The sequence below is a fragment of the Moschus berezovskii genome, chromosome 15, assembly GCF_049115385.1.
Source record: "Moschus berezovskii isolate FMDL1 chromosome 15, NW_MosBer_1.0, whole genome shotgun sequence".
NCBI lineage: Eukaryota > Metazoa > Chordata > Mammalia > Artiodactyla > Moschidae > Moschus > Moschus berezovskii.
In genome coordinates, this window is record NC_142474.1 from 10,660,568 (window position 1) to 10,670,260 (window position 9,693).

The window sequence follows — 9,693 nt, forward strand, 5'->3', positions numbered from 1 at the left end:
AGTGAAAGGCCTTTGGCACATACAAGCCGAAGAGGCTTGGAAGAGTTAAACAATCTTGGTTATTCTTTAGCTGTTACTACCCACAAACACTTGTAGCTGGACTTGTCCTTCACAAAGCTAATTACTCTCTGACTTCATATGAATTGTACTCTGCACCTGTATCCTTCTCCCCCTACACTCTGTTGTATCATTCTGCATTTCAAAAAGGTCAGGGACTGACTACTTCAGGGACAATAGACCTGATTGCTGAGTTGCCTGGTGCCAGCTGTAGCTATTTTGAAACTTCACAAAAGAGAGAAAAAAAAAGCAAGACCTTCATGAGGGTATAAAAACCTCTCCCTATTCCCAAGAGAACAGGGCACAGTTCTTGAGGTGATAGCCTAGTGTGTATTCCTTTTGCCTGGCAAAAATAATAAAGCTACTCTTTTCTATTTTCTCCAAATTCTATCTCCGTATTTCTATTTGGCATCAGTGGACAGGGAGCCAAGACTTCAGCCACATTGTCTTGCCTCTTGGCCTCTCGCCCCTATTCTTCTGCTCATACCTAGCTACCTTCCTCCTCTAACATTTTAGTACAGTGCCTGCGGTGCGTGCGTGCTAAGTCGCTTCAGTTGTATCCGACTCTGTGAGACCTCATGGACTGTAGCTCACCAGGCTCCTCTGTCCATGGGACTCTCCAGGCAAGAATACTGGAGTGGGTTACCATGTTCTCCTCCAAGGGATCTTCCTGACGTAGGGATCGAACCCACATCTCTTACGTCTAAACTGCGTTGGCAGGTGGGTTCCTTACCACTAGGACCACCTGGGAAGTGTCAACCACGGATTAGCACTTGCCGTGGGTGCTTGCCATCAACCTCTCCTGCTGCTGCTGCTAAGTCACTTCAGTCGTGTCCGACTCTGTGCGACCCCAGAGACGGCAGCCCGCTAGGCTCCCCCGTCCCTGGGATTCTCCAGGCAAGAACACTGGAGTGGGTTGCCATTTCCTTCTCCAAGCCATCAACCTCTATAAGGATTAAATCATGTGCCACTGCAACTGCTGACCTCCAACACCCCCTGAAGGAGTTCAGGGTGGAGAGCAGAAATGAGGGACCTTGTGCTCTAGGAAACTGGCAGGACAGGTCTTCAGACAGTTAGATTCTCGGGAGCTGATTTTATGAGCCCAATTCTTACATTTCCTCAATCTAGAGAAGCACTAAGATCCTTCATGGTGGCTATTGCATCTCATGACTAGCACAAACTTTGAGACCAGCGGAAAATTTCTACAAAAAAATATGTGCTTGATTGCATGTACTTCCCCCTCTACCAAAATCACATATATACTATCCTTCCCTCCTGCCTCCTTAGAACAGTCTCTCAGAGCTATCTGAGGTGCTGTCTCCCAGGCTGCAGTCCTTGCTTTGCCCCCAGTAAAACTTAACTTGCCACTGTCATGTTGTGCATATTTTTTAGTCAACAACAGCATAAACTCTTCTAAGAGCAAGCATTTTGTTTGCTCCCCGCACTTCTCTCATTACTGGGAACAGTGCCTAGCACATAGTAAGAGCTTGGCAAATATTTCTTATATGAATGAATAAGTTATGTGAAATAAGCAACGTTGCAACACCACGTGGTTGGACTGCTACTATATATAGGTAAAAAAGGGAGAAGCAGATAATACATGTAGTGCTGCCATGGGCATACATGAACTCTGGAAACAGATTTGGAAGATGGAGGAAGTAAGCTCATACATTTTCACTGTATGTTCTCTAGAAATAAAATATTGCCTGTCAGGTCAGTAAACAAAGGATCTAGCCACTAGATTACAGCCTCCTCAGGCAGTGAGCCCTGAGGGAACTCAGGGAGGAAACAGACTGCCAGCCATCTAGCAGTCATCTTGAGGAATCTCAGGATGAGAAAACACAGGATAAATACAGATAGCTGAAGTGCTTATCAAAGGAATGATTTCCGTTGAGCCTAGACTCTAGCGTCTTCCCATACATAGGAAAGCGCTAAATTCCTTAACTTGAGATACCTAGTTTTCCTTGACCAACAGCAACCTTTTGTTCTGACTACCTAGAGGTTGTCGCAAAATCTCTATATATCCTGGCTTCTTCTCTTCTTTGCAACAGTTTTCTCAGCATTTATCTGAGATGTTGTATCCCGGGCTTGGGCTTGAAGTTCCAAGAATGTCCACCAAATAAAACAACCCTCAGCTTTTTAGGCTCTGCTTGTTTCTTTCAGTCGACATTCTTTTATGTAGTATTTTTAAAAATCAAATACATGAGTTACCTTTTCAAACAATCTATAGGAATATAAGTGATGAGATCATTCCACCCCCAAATATGCCACTTTGGCATAAGGATTATTTCCAGCTGAAGACAAATGAGAAGTAGATTCAGAAAAGCTCTCTGCCGTCCTCCTATAAATTTCCCTTTGTTCTTTACACCTGTGTCTCTTTTTCTGCCCTGTATGTAGGATCATCGTTACCATCTTTCTAATTAAAATAAAATAATTAAAAAAAAATTTCCCTCGGTGAAGGTGTCCCTAATCTCCTCTCTACCAGGAAGAGCAAAAGTTAATCACAGGAGAGACAACTCTAGATAGACTCTTATCAGTGAGAGGAACAACAAAACAAACCTGACTGAAACAAGCCTTATCTTCTTTTAGTTTGACCCATATATTTACTTTCCCACAGGCTGCTACTTTTTAAAAGCCATAAACCCTTATCCTTTGTCTAATCACTTCTCTACAAATTTAAAATGTAAGGCTCCACAGGCTTCACCAGCCCAATCACAAAACCTCAAAGGGGAGGGGGAAATTTTTCCTCTGCTTTGCATAACAGTGAGCCCCCCACCCCAGAAGAGATGTTGCTGAAGGATTCTTACAGGAGGTGGGAAAGTGGAGTAGATATCTCAAAGATCCCTTGATCTCGGAGAGGCTGTGCTGAGAGGTGGCTTGAAGCCAGATCTAAGTTCCCTACCCAGGAATTGAACCTCCTTTGCCTGGATGAAAAGCAGGAGTCCTAACCACTAGACCATCAGGGGCTAGAGGCTAGAAGCAAAATTTCCCTGGTCCTTGTGCCCACTGAAAAACGTCATTTCTCAAGGAGGCAAAAACTGTAAAAACAAGTACAAAGTTTATTATTAACAACACAGTACAAGTAGGAGAGTGCACAGACAGAGAAACAGTTTGTTAACAGAAGCAAGGCACCCCTGAGGGGAAAGGTGTGGGCGTGCTCCCTAGTAAGGAGGAGCAGGAAAGAGGTGGTTGGTGATGGTCAGTTGCCTAGTCGTGTCCCACTCTTCCAGACCCCATGGACTGCAGCACGCCAGGCCTCCCTGTCCCTCACCAGCTCCCGGAGTTTGTCCAAGTTCATGTCCATTACATCGGTGATGCCATGCAGCCATGTCATCCTCTGTTGGCCTCTTCTGCCATCAATCTTTCCCAGCATTGGGGTCTTTCCCTAGTAAAGAGGAGCAGTAAAGAGGTGGTTAAATTCACTCAAATAGAGAAGTTCCTCCGATTCTCTGTTTACCTTTGGCCAATTATCTGGCTTCTTTTTTCACACCTGACCTGCCCTAGGACCCTCACTAACATGCGTGTGCAACTTTTTTTCCAAGATGGATTCCAGCCCAGGGGCCTATGGGGGATAGGGAGAAGGGGCTTTGGCATTGAGTAAGCCCCGGGAGCTGGTGATGGACAGGGAAGCCTGGTGTACTGCAGTCCATGGGGTCCCAAAGGGTCAGACATGACTGAGCGACTGAACTGAACTGAACTATGGGATGGTGCCGCCCCCTTTTTGACTCCCAAGGAGTCTTCCTGTGCGTGCGCAGTATCTCCCTTGCCAGGAGATGACAAGACATCTCCTTTGTCTCCCCAGGAGGGGACATATGTGACCTCTTTATCTTTTTCTCAAACACGGTTTAGCTCCTCTCTGTCCCTACCGTAACTGTTATCCTCAAATGTCCACAGGAAACAAAGCCTGGTTATTTATCCTGTTTCAGTTTCTATTTCTATTTCGCAGTGCAAACAGGAGACTTATTATAAATGCCTAAGCTGGAGCCCACCTACCTCCTGTCTCAGGAAATGCAAACAGGAGGCTAGTTTGTCTGGCCTAAAGCCCATCTATCTCCTGCCTCACCCTCTCCCCCACCTTTGCCACCTAGAAAAGCACATTTAACCATTTAGGGTCAGAAACACGGAGACATGGGTAGGGTCCCACATGGGAGGACTAATGCTCGCAGGTCAGAAAGTGAAAAAAGCTTCAGCTGCTGGCTAGACCCAATGTACATAAACAAGTGTTCATAGAATATGAGCAAATATCAGACAAGGTCACTCTGTATTTGGAGCAAGACATAGACAAGGAAGGCCACTTTGGAACCACAAATATGACTCAACACTCTCCTCCTCTAACAGGAGTGGTCCTGCTTCTTTTTCAAAGGCAACTCTGGCCTGGCTTGAATTCTCCTTCCTTCTGGATAAAATTTATTAAGATACCTAGTTTCGGAATTGTCCTTGCTTCTTGGTGGTGGTTTAGGTGGTTTAGTCGTGAAGTCATGCCCGACTCTTGCGACCCTATGGACTGGAGCCCACCAGGATCCTCTGTCCATGGGATTTTCCAGGCAAGACTACTGGAGTGGGTTGCCATTTCCTTCTCCAGGGGATCTTCTGACCTAGGAATCGAACCCAGGTATCCTGCATTGCAGGCGGACTCCTGCATTGCAGGCAGATTTTTTACCGACTGAACTACGGAGGTAAGCCCTTGCTTCTTAATTGTGTCGAATTCAAAAATGTTCTTTACTTCCTTAAGCCCCTCGTTAAAGGAAACCAGCACAAACCCAAATTCTACAATAAGCTCTTCCCAACTCCCTCTTACTAAGACACCTTGTGGCTTCTCGTAATGCATTCTCCCTTCAAACAAGAATTCTCTATGCAAGAATCCTGGAGTGGGTTGCCATTCCTTTCTCCAGGGGATCTTCCCAACCTATTTATCGAACCCGAGTCTCCTGCATGGCAAGCTGATTGTTTACCATCTGAGCCACCAGGGAAGCCCTGAAACAAGCTAAGTAACTCTAATCCTTTTTGACTGTGGGCATGTTCCTGATAGAATCTGATCATGGGCTTTATCACAGTCTTAGCTTCTTTCTGCCCAGTCCAATGATGCCCAGACAGAGAGAAGCAAGGATTTTAAGGGCTACCTGGAAAGTTCCATGGTCCTGAAACAACCTGACTTGGGAAGGTAGTTTGCGGTGCAGCAAGAGAAAGAGGCTGAGGCAGGAATTAGGAAAGCTTGAGTAATTCTTCTTCCTCTGCATCAACCCTTTCTGTGACTTTAGGCAAATCATTTCACTTTGAGTCTTTTTCCATTTTTTGTACAAGAAAAGATTAGACTATATGTCTAAGACTTCTTCCAACCTGAATATTTTAGGATCCAAACCCTACACGTTCTCATACTCCCAGGTAAAAGTTCCTCTGCACTAGTTATTTGTATAACACTGTCATCATTGTTGTTATATCTACATACCGCTGATTCTGTTCAGTTTGTAAGTTATTTTTCCAATTTTTTTCTTTAAATGAACTCAAATTATACTTAAATTTACAAAGGAAAATTTACACCATTACTTGGCGGGAAATCAAGTATTGCTTGGTAGAAGTGGAAGCATTTCTACAAACACATACATACACACACCCTAAAACAATGTTATGTAACTGTAGATGTGATTTACCTTTTGATGAGATTTGAAAAATGAAGCCTTCACCATGTTAAAAAAAGGGAGATATGCAAATGTCAGAAAAATGTTAAATACATCCTAGTCACCAACATACTTTCTTTAGTTTGAAACAAGACTTTCTCACTCTGCCTTTCAGTTCAGTTCAGTCGCTCAGTTGTGTCCTGTGACCCCATGGACTGTAGCACATCAGGCCTCCCTGTCCATCACCAACTCCCAGAGTTTACTCAAACTCATGTCCATTGAATTGGTGATGCCGTCCAACCATTTCATCCTCTGTCATCCCCTTCTCCTCCTGCCTTCAATCTTTCCCAGCATTGGGGTCTTTTCCAATGAGTCAGTTCTTTGCATCAGGTGGCCAAAGTATTGCAGTTTCAGCTTCAGCATCAGTCCTTCCCATGAATATTCAGGACTGATTTCCTTTAGGATGGACTGGTTGGATCTCCTTGTAGTCCAAGGGACTCCCAAGAGTCTTCTCCAACACCACACTTCAAAAAAAGCATCAGTTCTTCAGCGCTCAGCCTTCTTTATGGTCCAACTCTCACATCCATTCATGACTACTGGAAAAACCATAGCTTTGACTAGGCAGACCTTTGTTGGCAAAGTAATGTCTCTGCTTTTAAATATGCTGTCTAGGTTGGTCATAACTTTTCTTCCTTCTTTTTAGCCTTTCAGTGTAACTTAATGTCCTGTTTGGGGCTTCCTTGGTGGCTCAGATGGTAAAGAATCCGCCTGCAATGCTGGATACCCGGGTTCCATGCCTAGGTCAGGGAAGATATTTACATATAAGTGGATCCTGATCCTTTCATTTATGATTTATAAATGCCACATTTTAGGAAACAGTGCACATCTTTTCTGCTTAATTTGGGATTACCCTTCCGTTCTGAGACTAAAGATAAATTCCTCAGGTTAGCTATAAAGTCCTTCCAGGACTGCTCCCTAATTATGTCCTCCTTACATCAGTTCAGTTCAGTTCAGTCGCTCAGTCGTATCCGACTCTCCGCGACCCCATGAATCACAGCACGCCAGGCCTCCCTGTCCATCACCAACTCCTGGAGTACACTCAAACTCATGTCCACAGAGTCGGTGATACCATCCAGCCATCTCATTCTCCGTCGTCCCCTTCTCCTCCTGCCCCCAACCTTTCCCAGCATCAGAGTCTTTTCCAGTGAGTCAACTCGTCTCATGAGGTGGCCAAAGTATTGCAGTTTCAGCTTTAGCATCAGTCCCTCCAATGAACATCCAGGACTGATCTCCTTTAGAATGGACTGGTTGGATCTCCTTGCAGTATAAGGGACTCTCAAGAGTCTTCTCCAACACCACAGTTCAAAAGCATCGATTCTTCGGCGATCAGCCTTCTTCACAGTCCAACTCTCACATCCATACATGACCACGGGAAAAACCATTGCCTTGACTAGACGGCCCTTGGTTGGCAAAGTAATGTCTCTGCTTTTTAATATACTATCAAGGTTGGTCATAACTTTCCTTCCAAGGAGCAAGCGTCTTTTAATTTCATGGCTGCAATCAGCATCTGCAGTGATTTTGGAGCCCAAAAAAACAAAGTCTGACACTGTTTCCACTGTTTTTCCATCTATTTCCCATGAAGTGATGGGACCAGATGCCATGATCTTTGTTTTCTGAATGTTGAGCTTCAAGCCAACCTTTTCACTCTCCTCTTTCACTTTCATCAAGAGGCTTTTGAGTTCCTCTTCACTTTCTGCCATAAGGGTAGTGTCATCTGCATATCTGAGGTTATTGATATTTCTCCCAGCAATCTTGATTCCAGCTTGTGCTTCTTCCAGCCCAGCGTTCCTCATGATGTACTCTGCGTATAAGTTAAATAAGCAAGGTGACAATATACAACCTTGACGTACACCTTTTCCTATTTGGAACCAGTCTGTTGTTCCATATCCAGTTCTAACTGTTGCTTCCTGACCTGCATACAGGTTTCTCAAGAGGCAGGTCAGGTGGTCTGGGATTCCCATCTCTTTCAGAATGTTCCACAGTTTACTGTGATCGACACAGTCAAAGGCTTTGGCATAGTCAATAAAGCAGAAATAGATGTTTTTCTGAAACTCTCTTGCTTTCTCCATGATCCAGCGGATGTTGGCAATTTGATCTCTGGTGCCTCTGCCTTTTCTAAAACCTGCTTGAACATCTGGGAGTTCACGGTTTACATACTGCTGAAGCCTGGCTTGGAGAATTTTGAGCATGACTTTACTAGCGTGTGAGATGAGTGCAATTGTCCGGTAGTTTGAGCATTCTTTGGCATTGCCTTTCTTTGGGATTGGAATGAAGACTGACCTCTTCCAGTCCTGTGGCCACTGCTGAGTTTTCCAAATCTGCTGGCATATTGAGTGCAGCACTTTCACAGCATCATCTTTCAAGACTTGAAATAGCTCAACTGGAATTCCATCACCTCCACTAGCTTTGTTCATAGTGTTGCTTCCTAAGGCCCACTTGACTTCACATTCCAAGATGTCTTGCTCTAGGTCAGTGATCACATTATCGTGACTATCTTGGTCGTGAAGATCTTTTTTGTACAATTCTTCTGTGTATTCCTGCCACCTCTTCTTAATATCCTCTGCTTCTGTTAGGTCCATACCATTTCTGTCCTTTATCGAGTCCATCTTTGCATGAAATGTTCCCTTGGAATCTCTAATTTTCTTGAAGAGGTCTCTTGTTTTTCCTATTCTGTTGTTTTCCTCTATTTCTTTGCATTGATCACTGAGGAAGTCTTTCTTATCTCTCCTTGCTATTCTTTGGAACTCTGCATTCAGATGCTTATATCTTTCCTTTTCTCCTTTGCTTTTCGCCTCTCTTCTTTTCACAGCTATTTGTAAGGCCTCCTCAGACAGCCATTTCGCTCTTTTGCATTTCTTTTCCATGGGGATGGTCTTGGTCCCTGTCTCCTGTACAATGTCACGAACCTCCGTCCAGAGTTCATCAGGCACTCTATCAATCAGATCTAGTCCCTTAAATCTATTTCTCACTTCCACTGTATAATCATAAGGGATTTGATTGAGGTCATATCTGAATGGTTTAGTGGTTTTCCCTACTTTCTTCAATTTAAGTCTGAACTTCGCAATAAGGAGTTCATGATCTGAGCCACAGTCAGCTCCTGGTCTTGTTTTCGCTAACTGTATACAGCTTCTCCATCTTTGGTTGCAAAGAATATAATCAATCTGATTTCGGTGTTGACCATCTGGTGATGTCCATGTGTAGAGTCTTAAGCATTAAATAAACTTTTATTGAAAGAATATGCCCTCATACTACTTTTTCATAGTAGTCACAACATGTCATAGTGTATTTCTGTCCTTTGTCAGTCTCTTAACTTGTTCTGTTATGCCCAAGTCACGTAAACCCCAATAACCACCGCAGGAGCCGGTTTCCGATGCAAACACACAAGGGTCGGTTTATTCAAGCTCGAGCAGGGACCCCCACCATCACCGACGCAGCGGATCCGGGTAGGAGCCCTGACTCTCAAAATACAGAGGTTTATATAGCATGTTGCGCGGGAAAGTACTGCACGAGTTAGCGACTATTGCATCAGCCTAGAAGTGATTGGTTGGCCTTTACCTAAAGAGCACTTAGTGCTTTCTGATTGGACTCTTTAAACTTGCTCAACCCGGGCTTTCTTGTTATTCTCTGATTGGCCTTAAGAAGGGAGTTTCACCGGGTTGCGGTTTTTCCAGGAATCCTTACAGAGCCCCACTCAAGATAGCGTCTACTTCTAAAATGGAGTAACTTTGGTTCTGTGAGCAGCAAGCAGTAAGCAAAGTACAGAAGCAAAAATGCGTTAAAGGAGCATTAAGTTTCATACATTCTTGTGCACTTCTGTACCCCAGACCTTGACAGAGCGCGCTGCGAGGAAATACACAGGAGTCGAAGGAAGGCAGCCTGCTCCTCGTCTGCACGCGCCCCCACCGGCTGAGTCCCGCCTTCTCCCCGACCCCCAAGGCTGGTGGGCGGGGCCACGCGGTGA